The following is an 11380-nucleotide window of genomic DNA, read 5'->3' as shown; positions in this document are numbered from 1 at the left end:
CAGTGTGGAACCTCCCTTCACCTCTGTAGGGATTGACGTGTTCGGACCGTGGACAGTCATCTCCCGCCACACCAGAGGAGGGCTCGCGAACAGCAAACGTTGGGCAGTGCTGTTCACCTGTATGAGTACACGAGCAGTGCACATCGAAGTCATCGAGTCCATGGACTCTTCGAGCTTTATAAATGCACTCCGGAGGTTCTTCGCCATCAGAGGGCCAGCCAAGCAACTCCGTTCTGATTGTGGAACCAATTTCATAGGAGCATGTAAAGAGCTTAAGATCAATACGGAGAATGTCGAAGATTATTCTGTCAGGAAATACCTTAGTGACCAAGGCTGCACATGGATCTTCAATCCTCCCCACTCTTCGCACATGGGTGGAGCCTGGGAACGCATGATCGGGATTGCTCGACGCATTCTCGACTCCATGCTATGTGATGTCGGGTCCACACGGCTCTCTCACGAGGTCTTGACCACTCTCATGGCCGAGGTCTCAGCCATAATTAACTCAAGACCCCTGATCCCCGTCTCAACCGACCCGGAGTCACCATTCATCTTGACTCCTGCTACACTTCTTACCCAGAAGACAGATGTGCTCACAGCACCTACCGAGGAGGCCAGCACTGCAGACCTCTACAGACGTCAATGGAGACAAGTGCAGAGCTTCGCGAATACGTTCTGGCGTCGCTGGAAAAACGAGTACCTTACGACACTCCAAGTGCGCAACAAGTGGCAGTCTAATAGACTAGACATCCAAGAAGGCGACCTCGTCCTACTGAAGGACAACCAAGCCAAACGGAATGAGTGGCCAATGGGCCGCATCCTCAAGTCGATTCCAAGTGCCGATGGAAAAGTTCGAAAGGTCGAGGTTATGACTGCGAAGCAAGGAGTCGCAAGAACTTTCATCAGGCCCATAGTCGAGATAGTATTACTTCTCTCTCACAAAGATATGGACAAATAAGTCGACCCGTTGAAGTTGTTATACACTTGTTTATGAGATAAGAAATAAATGGTGGTATCTCCTAGATACCAGACGGGGAGTGTCTTGCTTCACGGCAGATGGGGAGCGTACGTTCACAGGAAGTTCCTGTTTTTTTATGCTGTTGGTCACGTGACCAGGAAGTGACGATGTTAGATTTCCACTGTACCACGCGGGCGTCAGCCATTACACAGATAAGTCAAGATGGCGGCACGCATCGCATCTCAGTGAGACCACAGCCGCACTTGTCCATTGTGGGAGCTTAAGAAGCATTATCTGTAAGTTGTTTATATTCCTATAATATTGGAAATGCTGTTGTAATGTTTGAATGACCGTTATAGCAACGTAAATGCCTTTATGGTGCCGTTAAGTTGTTGTAGTAAATACGAGGCTTAGTTAGTAACGAAGCCTGTGACTTTCCTTATTGTGGATGTTACTTGTGATTTAGTAGGTCGAGTCAGACTTGTGCCTATGTTGCGATCCTGAGAGTGATGACGAAGTATCTCATCCACAATTTAGTGTTAAGTGTAATGCTGTACATTTGGGGTGCAGTGGGATGAATACACTATGTGCCTGTATGCAACGCACCAGCTTGTGCCTTTGTCTAGTTGTTCAGGGGTAATGTGGGGGCCTGGTCCTTCCAGGATCTATTGTTATCTGAGACAATGTTCTGATGCTGTGGTGTTCATTGTGTGGGTGTTTCCGAATTATAACAGATGCTGTATCTGTGTTTTCTCACCAGTTTTACCTGTTACAATCAATACATGACGATCGGAGTTGGACGGTCATCCTGGCTCCGAGGGTTTATTGAACACATGGTTATCTACTCGACTAGCGGTGCAACGCAGCGCACAGCGAGGCCGAGATATGCACTGTCCTTGAAGTTGATTGGTCCACACCCGAGACGGCTTTCTTTAGAGCCTAGTCCCCATTGGTGTTGGACCAGATGACACCAGAAGGCGTACAACTCAAACACAGTGCAATTTCAGAGTATTGAGAGCTCGGGGTAAGCATTTACACTATGAGATCTCTTTTACCAGTGGCAAAACATAGTAGTAGGTTTTTACCCTTTTAAACTGGTACAAAACTGACACCTTTATTCAAGGCATCATGTTTGCAATAACCACAACACAAGTAGTCAAAAAAGCAAACAAAAAGAAGCAACTCTGATAATGATAATAATATGCACTGTCCTTGAAGTTGATTGGTCCACACCCGAGACGGCTTTCTTTAGAGCCTAGTCCCCATTGGTGTTGGACCAGATAACACCAGAAGGCGTACAACTCAAACACAGTGCAATTTCAGAGTATTGAGAGCTCGGGGTAACCATTTACACTATGAGATCTCTTTTACCAGTGGCAAAATATAGTAGTAGGTTTTTATCCTTTTAAACTGGTACAAAACTGACACCTTTATTCAAGGCATCATGTTTGCAATAACCACAACACAAGTAGTAAAAAAAGCAAACAAAAAGAAGCAACTCTGATAATGATAATAATATGCACTGTCCTTGAAGTTGATTGGTCCACACCCGAGACGGCTTTCTTTAGAGTCTAGTCCCCATTGGTGTTGGACCAGATGACACCAGAAGGCGTACAACTCAAACAGTGCAATATCAGAGTATTGAGAGCTCGGGGTAAGCATTTACACTATGAGATCTCTTTTACCAGTGGCAAAATATAAACTACCACTATGGTTGAAATATTTCATTTAAATCCAACATAACCCGCTGAGCTGCAATACCTTGTTGTGGTATAACAAGGTGAATTGCAAGTACAGCAGTAAAACTGGCATTAGTAATATAGTTTAGATCATGATACATTCAACATAACAATCAGAATATGTATTTATACTGGAGGAATCCGATGAGCTATGAAGCTATTTTTCAAAGATGTGCTTTAGGGGCAGGTAAGAACGTTACAACAACAAAGAACAACACAAAAACACGATAGGAGTGCAAAGTATAAGGAAGGTAAACAAATCACCCAAACACATAGAAATAAAACTAAACCATCCCAAACCTACCAAACAGCTCACTGAGGTATAAACTTATTTTTCCAAAGCATGACCAGCTGCTGAAAGAAGGCATCGATTTATATTTATTATGGTCCTTTGATGCAACAATTAACCGAGCATCTGCAAATGAGCTGATTTCATTCCTGATTTCATCGCATGCACCGATCCACACTTCTTTGAATCCTTTTTAGCTTTTCCCATTTTCTTTGTCAATATGCACGTCTCCGATCACATCAGGAGGGTATTATATACCTCATGGCAGTTATTGAAGGTAGACCGGGATCAACGTGATAATTTATAGGCAGATGAGAGCAGGTTGTCGGGCTTTTGAAAAACGGATCTCAACATTGAAAAGTAACATACTGCTGTGCTTAAAGAAGATAGTGTACCTTCTGTAAAATAGATACAGTACTGTTTATTTTTTTTATTCATCTTATTGAGTTCATGTTGCAGTCATTTTAGATGGGTTAGGATTAGGATTACTTTATAGTATGCACAGTATTCCAATTTAGTGTGATATTTGTACCATAAATGTAACTACACAATTATATTTGCTTAAAATCGCTGGCCCCTCTAGCACATATAATGTCACATTTAAAATGTGAAGTAATGACTGGTAATTTGGTGCTCTTACAACCCATCTGGCCAGCATTACTGCAAAGCACAGAAATGTGAAAATGTACCCTGCCCCTCATAATTAAAGGCATCAAGTGTCTTATTTCAGCCTGGATCAATTGACCTTTCAACTCTTTCAACATTTGGCTGACAATAATGAATGTCACTTGCCATGCAGACTTTAATTAAAGGCCCCAATAAATCATTAGTTTTATTTCAGACAGTTTTTAATTCAAGTAGTATATAGCAGAGGTGTGGACTCGAGTCATGCGACTTGGACTCGAGTCAGACTCGAGTCATGATTTTGATGACTTCAGACTCGACTTGGACTTGCCTCATCTCTGACTCGACTTGACTCGGGACTCGAGAGCAAAGACTTGAGACTTACTTGTGACTTGCATAACAATGACTTTGTCCCACCTCTGGTATATAGCAAACTTTATATCACTGATATAAGGGCTTCCGTTGTTTTACGAGTACTGGAATGTACACGCAAACACTATATTTAATCCCTCACTGGGTAAATATTGCATCGTCATTCATCAGCTAATGTGCTACTTTCAGTGCATCAAAACTATATTTTCTCAACTTGCAGTGATTATGCAAGTTTTTACTCCTCTTAAAGGATTTGGTTAGAATGATGTATATAATTTCAGTCACCTACGGGACATGCAATCATCATCAGCCATTATCCACTGCTGAATAAAGACTCGCCCCAAGCCGTTGTCATCTTTTAAGATTCTGTAACGTAACAAATCACCAGGCACATACACACGAGCTGATTTCATTGTTCCATCTCCTAGGCATGGATTCTTTTGGATGGTTAATTCCTAGGCTGCCATTCCATCACTATTTAACTATTAACTATCTCACTATTCTTGACTATCACTATTCAATCACTTCTTTCCCATCGATTATCACTTCTTCTGACATGTTCTGCTTAATTGTTGGAATGTTGGAATTCACCTGTGTGTAGAGTATATGTACTATACTGTTGAATATCAAGATGAAAAATCGTAATTACGGTCATGCACATACTGTGTTATTGAAGATTGCTTGTGTGACAATTAATTGAGTTATCCGAAGAACAAAAAAACATTCGATTGTTAATTCATACACATGATGAATGCAATGTAAATCATTTTCAAATAATTTGTATACATAGTATGGTTTGAATTTAATATGCTATCATTTAATGAATGGTTGTATGAAACATTAATTTTAGCAGTGCAACTGATGATATTTTATTGAGTAATGAAGCTCAGTCACCGAAGCATCACTTATATGCTAAAGGTTTATATGGCGGAGTGATATTACAGAGATGGATCCACAAATCGATATCCTCATTCTAGTGATAAATGTGGCATCCTGTTTTCTGTGAGTGACATGTAATATAGCCTTAGAAGCCCAGGGTTGACTACAATTTTAAAGTGAATCTCATACTGACTTGCAAAACTGGTAAAAGCATTTTCTCTCACTAAGATATACCGTCATTGACTGGATACTGTATTTTACTCGCACACCTAGAGGATACGTATGCCATTCTTGGAGTTGCATTCATAAACAGAAGAGACACACGTGAATTAGAACATATATGCAAGTTAATTATATGATTCAAACCGTAAATAAAAATAATTGGGCTTTAGTAGGATATGTCGGTAGATGGTCAAGAATAATGATGGAATGGCAGCCAAGGGGTGAAATGTGCCCAAGAGGACACGTCGTAATGAAAGCAGCTCTTATGCAGTATGTGAGGGATGAATATGGCTTCGGGAAACCTTCATCCAACAGTGGATTGATCATGGTTGATGGTGATGTGGAGGATAGTTGTGTATATTCTGTATACAAATCATTCAGTCTGGATATTTAAAATATGGGAATTTATATGTTATGGCATTCAAGGTAAGATTTTGCAGATTGCTGAAGAATTACTGAAGAATATCCATGCTTATGCACTGCTAAAAGGATAAACAACAGAGTAGCTTGAGGCGAGAACCGGTATGTGACAATGATGTATTTTGTCTCTCACTTTGTTCAAATATTGTACTTAACTTAGTGTTCACTGAAACCATGGATATGGAAGAGATGGCAAAATACCAATGATTACCCTGGGTCATTTCCAACTCAGAGACTTGAAATGTGTGGATAATGCAGGTTTGTTCGTTAGACTACAGACTGGGGCTTTGCAGAGTTTATTTTATCCAGTCTCAGAGCCTGAGGCTCTACAATGGGACCATTACATAAACCTTCCCAAAATAAAATTCATGATAGTGGCTTAGGGATGTGAGCTGTGCACGTTTATGATAAGTGTAAGTAGGAAATGAGAGTGTGGAGGTAATTTCGGGCTTGTATTTGGGTAGTCCAGGTACAGGAATGTTAATTTTATTTGGGGTAGTGATCATGAGGTCAAGAGATGTAGCACATTAGCAGGGCAGGCTTTTGATGGACCACATAAACCACATTGGTATCGGTCCACATTGGTGTTAAAAGCCAAGTGTTTGAGGTAGGAGTTTTTTGTTACTGTTTGGATTAGAGAATTGGATTTCAATAAAGCAAATAGAAAATAGGCCCCTGGCCTTTAGATGCACATCAATGCACATAATGCTAGATATTTCATGGAAGGACCTTTTGAAGAATAGATTTGGAAACAAACATGTTATGGATATAATTATGAAAAGGAGGTTTCGATGGATGGGATATGTGCACGTAATGACTGAAACAGGCATTGGAGGGGTTAGCCAGCATTCAGCGATTAAGTGGAAGTGGAGAACAGTATCTTCAGTTAGAAAAGCATTAAATAGTACACTAACTAGATAGTTAGATACTCTAAGAAGGGATCTTTAAGATTAGGAATCAACATAACAACTCTGGGATCGGATCTAGCAAAAGCAAGGAAGCAAAAGCAGGATACGGAGGCATCAGCAACATTGTTTGTGATGACCTTGACCTTCACTTGAAACAATATTCTACACCTATTGACCACAGTAGGGGATACGCACTGTTATGTAAAACATTTAATTCTAGATGTGTTGGTGTCTTTTTTTGTCTTTTATGTGCATGCGTGCGTATATAAAAGGGTACTAAAACATTGAACTGACTACAATGCATGAGTAAAGCAATGCTATATAATGGCCTATTTTTTATATGTAATGTGGAAAAGAGGATGCTGCAGTTTCGTGAGACATAGGACAGGTTTCAGACAATACATTTTTCTTCAGAAAGCTGTGAAAATCATATCCAATTCGAGAAATGCCACTATTGTGCTGTGCTTGATTACCGTTTATTGCAATCAAATAACATTGAAGATTCAGCCTGCTGTAATGATACTCTTGCCAGTAAAAAAAAAACATACGCTGTATGTATTAAAATAAAAAAGGTAACACATAAATAATCAGATAATAAATTTCTTGCTGAAATTAACGTAGTGTAAGGAAATTGAAGCAGCCATGCAGGGCATCAAATGCCTATAAATTATTGTGGTTGCATTGGATCCTCTTTAATAGCTTTTTTAACCCTAATGACCATTGTGACCCTAATAGCCACTGGTTGTCAAAATGATATAATTCACAATGGAATAGGTTTCTATAGTACAAAAAGTCTTGACCGGATGCAATTTTTTAAGTCACAAAGATATCTGGGACTGCTTGGATTCAATTAACAATACAGATAATACACTATCCAGTAGATGTGTTTATCATCTGTTACTGTGTTTGACGATTTAGTACTGTATCCATGGGATAATCCAATTTGTAATTTACAAAACAGATTTCAAAGGTCAGCGTCCAAGGTCAAGGCTTTTTTTGTTAAATTAAAATCACTCTATTGCACAAGGCTTAGCTTACTTTATGCTCAGACATCATTAAACATTATACTCTGGGGCCTGCCTTTAAAAATATATTTAAAAAAAGTAATAGATATATAAATGATGAGAGTATTTTGATAAGAGATTTGAAACACTGTACTTGTGTAATGTAGCTCTCAGATACACCGTCTTATTCAGTTATATGTATATTATTATTAATAAAGTCCACCGACTCACTGATAACTTAATGAGTAACTGCGAGTGATTATATACAGTTGGGTAACTTAGATAGCTCTATTCTGAGACAACATAACTCTAGCCTTCCAAGACTACAAGGTGCCCCCGCTCCAAGGTGATGAAGGTGACGGCAATTCTCCCACAACAGCAGCCCAGCGCCCCGGTTTGCGCCGGCTCTTATCCCCCTCACGACCCGGCCACGCCCCTATTCCCAACCCTCTCTCACCACACCTGGCCCTGTCTCTGCCCGTATTACAATTTACGACCGTTAGGTCCCATGCTTCCCCTCACATGACCCTGTCAACGCTTGTCGCATCAATCGTTATTAGCAACCACTTAGGTCCCACATTACCCTAACGTGACCCTGTCTGTTCCTGTTACGTTAATTAGTAACCATGGCCACGGGGAACTGTACTGTCCCTACATCACCCTGTACTGTCCTTACACTTGGAGCAAAGATCAAATACTCTGGTTTCAAGAGCGACAAGTGGATGGTCTGCTATGGTAATGATTTATAAAGTGGCACCGCACAGAAATAATTTATCTAATCCAGGCAGTTGGCTTTTACTTAAAGCTGTACATTTTTTTCATGGTCACCTATACTCGTCAGTTGCAGTTTATATATGTTTTATTCATTGTTGTTACATAGTATTTTGGGATGCTAACTTTAATATGCCTATTGATCACATTTTTTTCATACAAGAGTAGTGAGTTACTTCGAAATCACTATTCAGGAGGCAACAACTTTATTCTACATTACATAACACCATTACACACGGGACTATAATACACCTGACTCTTACCCTCGTTACACACGAGACTATAACACTCCTATCTCTTGCGCACATGGGATAACTATAACCAGGTCAGAGCAGCCAACATGCTGTCTGACCCACGACGTCGTAGACGGAGACAAAGACGTAGCACTTGGGTTCCACATCACCTGCAGACAGCCCCGATATGTGATCAGGGCTCCCCTTTTATCCCTCTCGGCGCGACCTGGCTCCACACTTGGCCGTGCCCCCCTCTGGAACTCTCCAGAAGATTCCCGGCTACACTTCCCGTGTCCCCTCGGTCACCTTTTCCCCCGACTTCTCACCCCGGTCCATCACGTGCTTCACCCGATGCCGGGGTGACTCGTCCTCACATGCCCCCCTCCGCCAGAAGCCCTCACCACGCTCCCCCGTGACCAAGTATGTGGCAATTACTTGCTGCGATGGCGGAGTGGCTGCTATTCCCTATTCTGTCGGTAGGACTCATTTGCCTCTTTCTACTAGCACCCGGTACCATGCCCCTCATGACCCACTGTATGGGACTGCACGGTGTGCGAGCCTCTGCACCCATATTTCCTTGTTTTACAGCACTTAGCGCTACGCGCCGTAGTGATCCATTTTACATCACTACATAAGTATAAAATGCATGGGGAGGCTCTCATCCAGCAGTGAATTGACAAAAATTGGGTGTACATTTATAATTAAATACAGTATTCCACTATACAGCATATACACCATGATTGCAAAATTATTTTAAATGCTATTTATTTTCATGTTACAGTATAGCGCGAGATAATTTCGCAATTAATATTCTGTATTGTAAAATTACTTCTGTTTTGTATTTCAGTCATTCTCTTTCCACGGCTGGATGAAGACCTCCCCAGGCCATAGTAATCATGGGGATTTTTGGTCAAGGGAGCTCGGGTGGAGGAATGGCAGTGCCAACTCTGATATCACTTGTCACTGATGTTAGCCGTGGTCAAGAATTGAACTCGGGTCACCAGGTTCATGGCGCAGCATGAACTACTGCTCCAACCCCTCTGCTCAGTCCTAGTTATATCCAGTACTAAGTAACGTTATGCAAACAAGAATACATACTGTGTGGTATCATTCCTTTAAAAAGAATGCTGTATTTTATTCAGACAGTAATACTGAGTCGCAAACGTTGTCTTGGGAGCAACACTATTTATTACACCAACTCAACACAACATAACGTAACCTACACTTGGGTGTTGAACACCCATCTAACCATGCTACGGCAGAACTAGACACGGTTCACTATCGCGGTCCGGACCACGAGCTGGGTCCCGGACCGCGTGGCTAGAGGCTTCTTCAACTCGACGTGGATCTTCTTCACCAACAACCCCAAGAACCCCGAACCCCTCACGGGGCCCCGTTATATCGGCCTGGGCTGGGGCTGGCTCCGCCCCTCGCCCCGCCCACCTTCTAGATCTCTCGAGCTCCACTGTGGCCCCCCTCCAATATCATCTGGTCACATGTCGGCAGGTCAACCAGCGTATCATGCCCCAACGTAACCCTGGCTGGCTGACACTCCCTCTCGCTCCCTCACCGAGAGCCCGCACCGCACACTGTACGTGATGCCACCACGCTGATCAGCGCTCACCCAAGCCCCCCTAGGGCTGGTACTACGCCCAGTAACCGGGCTGCACATAATGACAACATATTATTCGCCGTGGCTTCGCAAGCCCAGCACCAAACAGTGACATTCACAGTCACTACACATGTAATAGTCCATGAGTACAAAGGCATAGTTACTAAAAGTGCACACGCAAGATGATTCTTTTTTAAACACTGTACTTTATTCTGGAATCCTGCTTAGATTGAATTTAATGTTTGGATGGGTTGGGGTGGCTTTGAACATAGCACACTATTGCAGGGCATACTCTAAAGATAAGGGGAAATAAAAAATATATTTTAAAATGTCAGATAAATTATTCATACGTGCGTGAGTGCAGCATACATTGCAGGGATTTTGACAGTTCACACAACTGTGATAAATGGTGCCTGACATTTCTACAAATGCTCCTTTAGAAGTTCAACTTTTCAGAAGAAAATATGAGAGATGTTAAGTCAACCTGGTGCAAAACGTTTTTTTGGAAATTATATTGCCGTACATATTTACATCCTCTCATTTTTGGAGGGTAAATATGCTGTGGTTGGCACAACAACCCATACAGTATACAATGACATGAGCCTGAAAGAGTAATATATATTAAAACACTGGAAAACATCTGTTAATAATAGAACTGTTAGCAAAATTCTGTGTACATATTTTTAAACAGCAGATAGTTTAATTGCTCTGTATGTACAGTATATATAGTACCAGGAAGATTCACACGATCAGTGTGAAGTGTGTACATTTAAACGAAACGTTATGCATTCCTAAGATCCTTGTCTAAACATGTTGATGTTGTACAATGGTACGTGTTGTTTTGCTGCAAGCACTTTGAAAAATACTCGCATGCTTTTTCGCCCTACTGCCATGCTTGCTTGCATGGTGAATGTTATATTTGGTCCAGCGGGATACGATTGGTTGGCCAACAGTATGCCATCTGTAATTCCACATGATGAGTGGACTGTGTGATACAATAACAGCGGTACATTTGCATTCTGAATCCATTATTGCCTCATATATATGTGTAGTGTCACGTAGAATCACTCAGTCGGACACGTTGTTCCAAGTCACCTGCTTACACTTTATTACTGTACTCTTGCACGGTCACTTTGTTAACCAACTTCCCCCATCTACTTTATACCTCGCTGACCTGCCTGCGGCAGCTCTTCCTCACTGCAGCTCCTTATTCACAGCTCCGCATTCACAGCTCCGCACACAGACAGCAGCTCACACAGAGGCTTCGCTCACACAGAGCTTGCACACAGCAGCGCTCACACAGAGGCTTCACTCACACAGAGCTTGCACACAGCTGCTCTCCTGCGCCG

This window comes from Lampetra fluviatilis, chromosome 1 (genome assembly GCF_964198595.1).
Source record: "Lampetra fluviatilis chromosome 1, kcLamFluv1.1, whole genome shotgun sequence".
Classification (NCBI taxonomy): domain Eukaryota; kingdom Metazoa; phylum Chordata; class Hyperoartia; order Petromyzontiformes; family Petromyzontidae; genus Lampetra; species Lampetra fluviatilis.
This window is presented reverse-complemented; position numbering follows the sequence as displayed.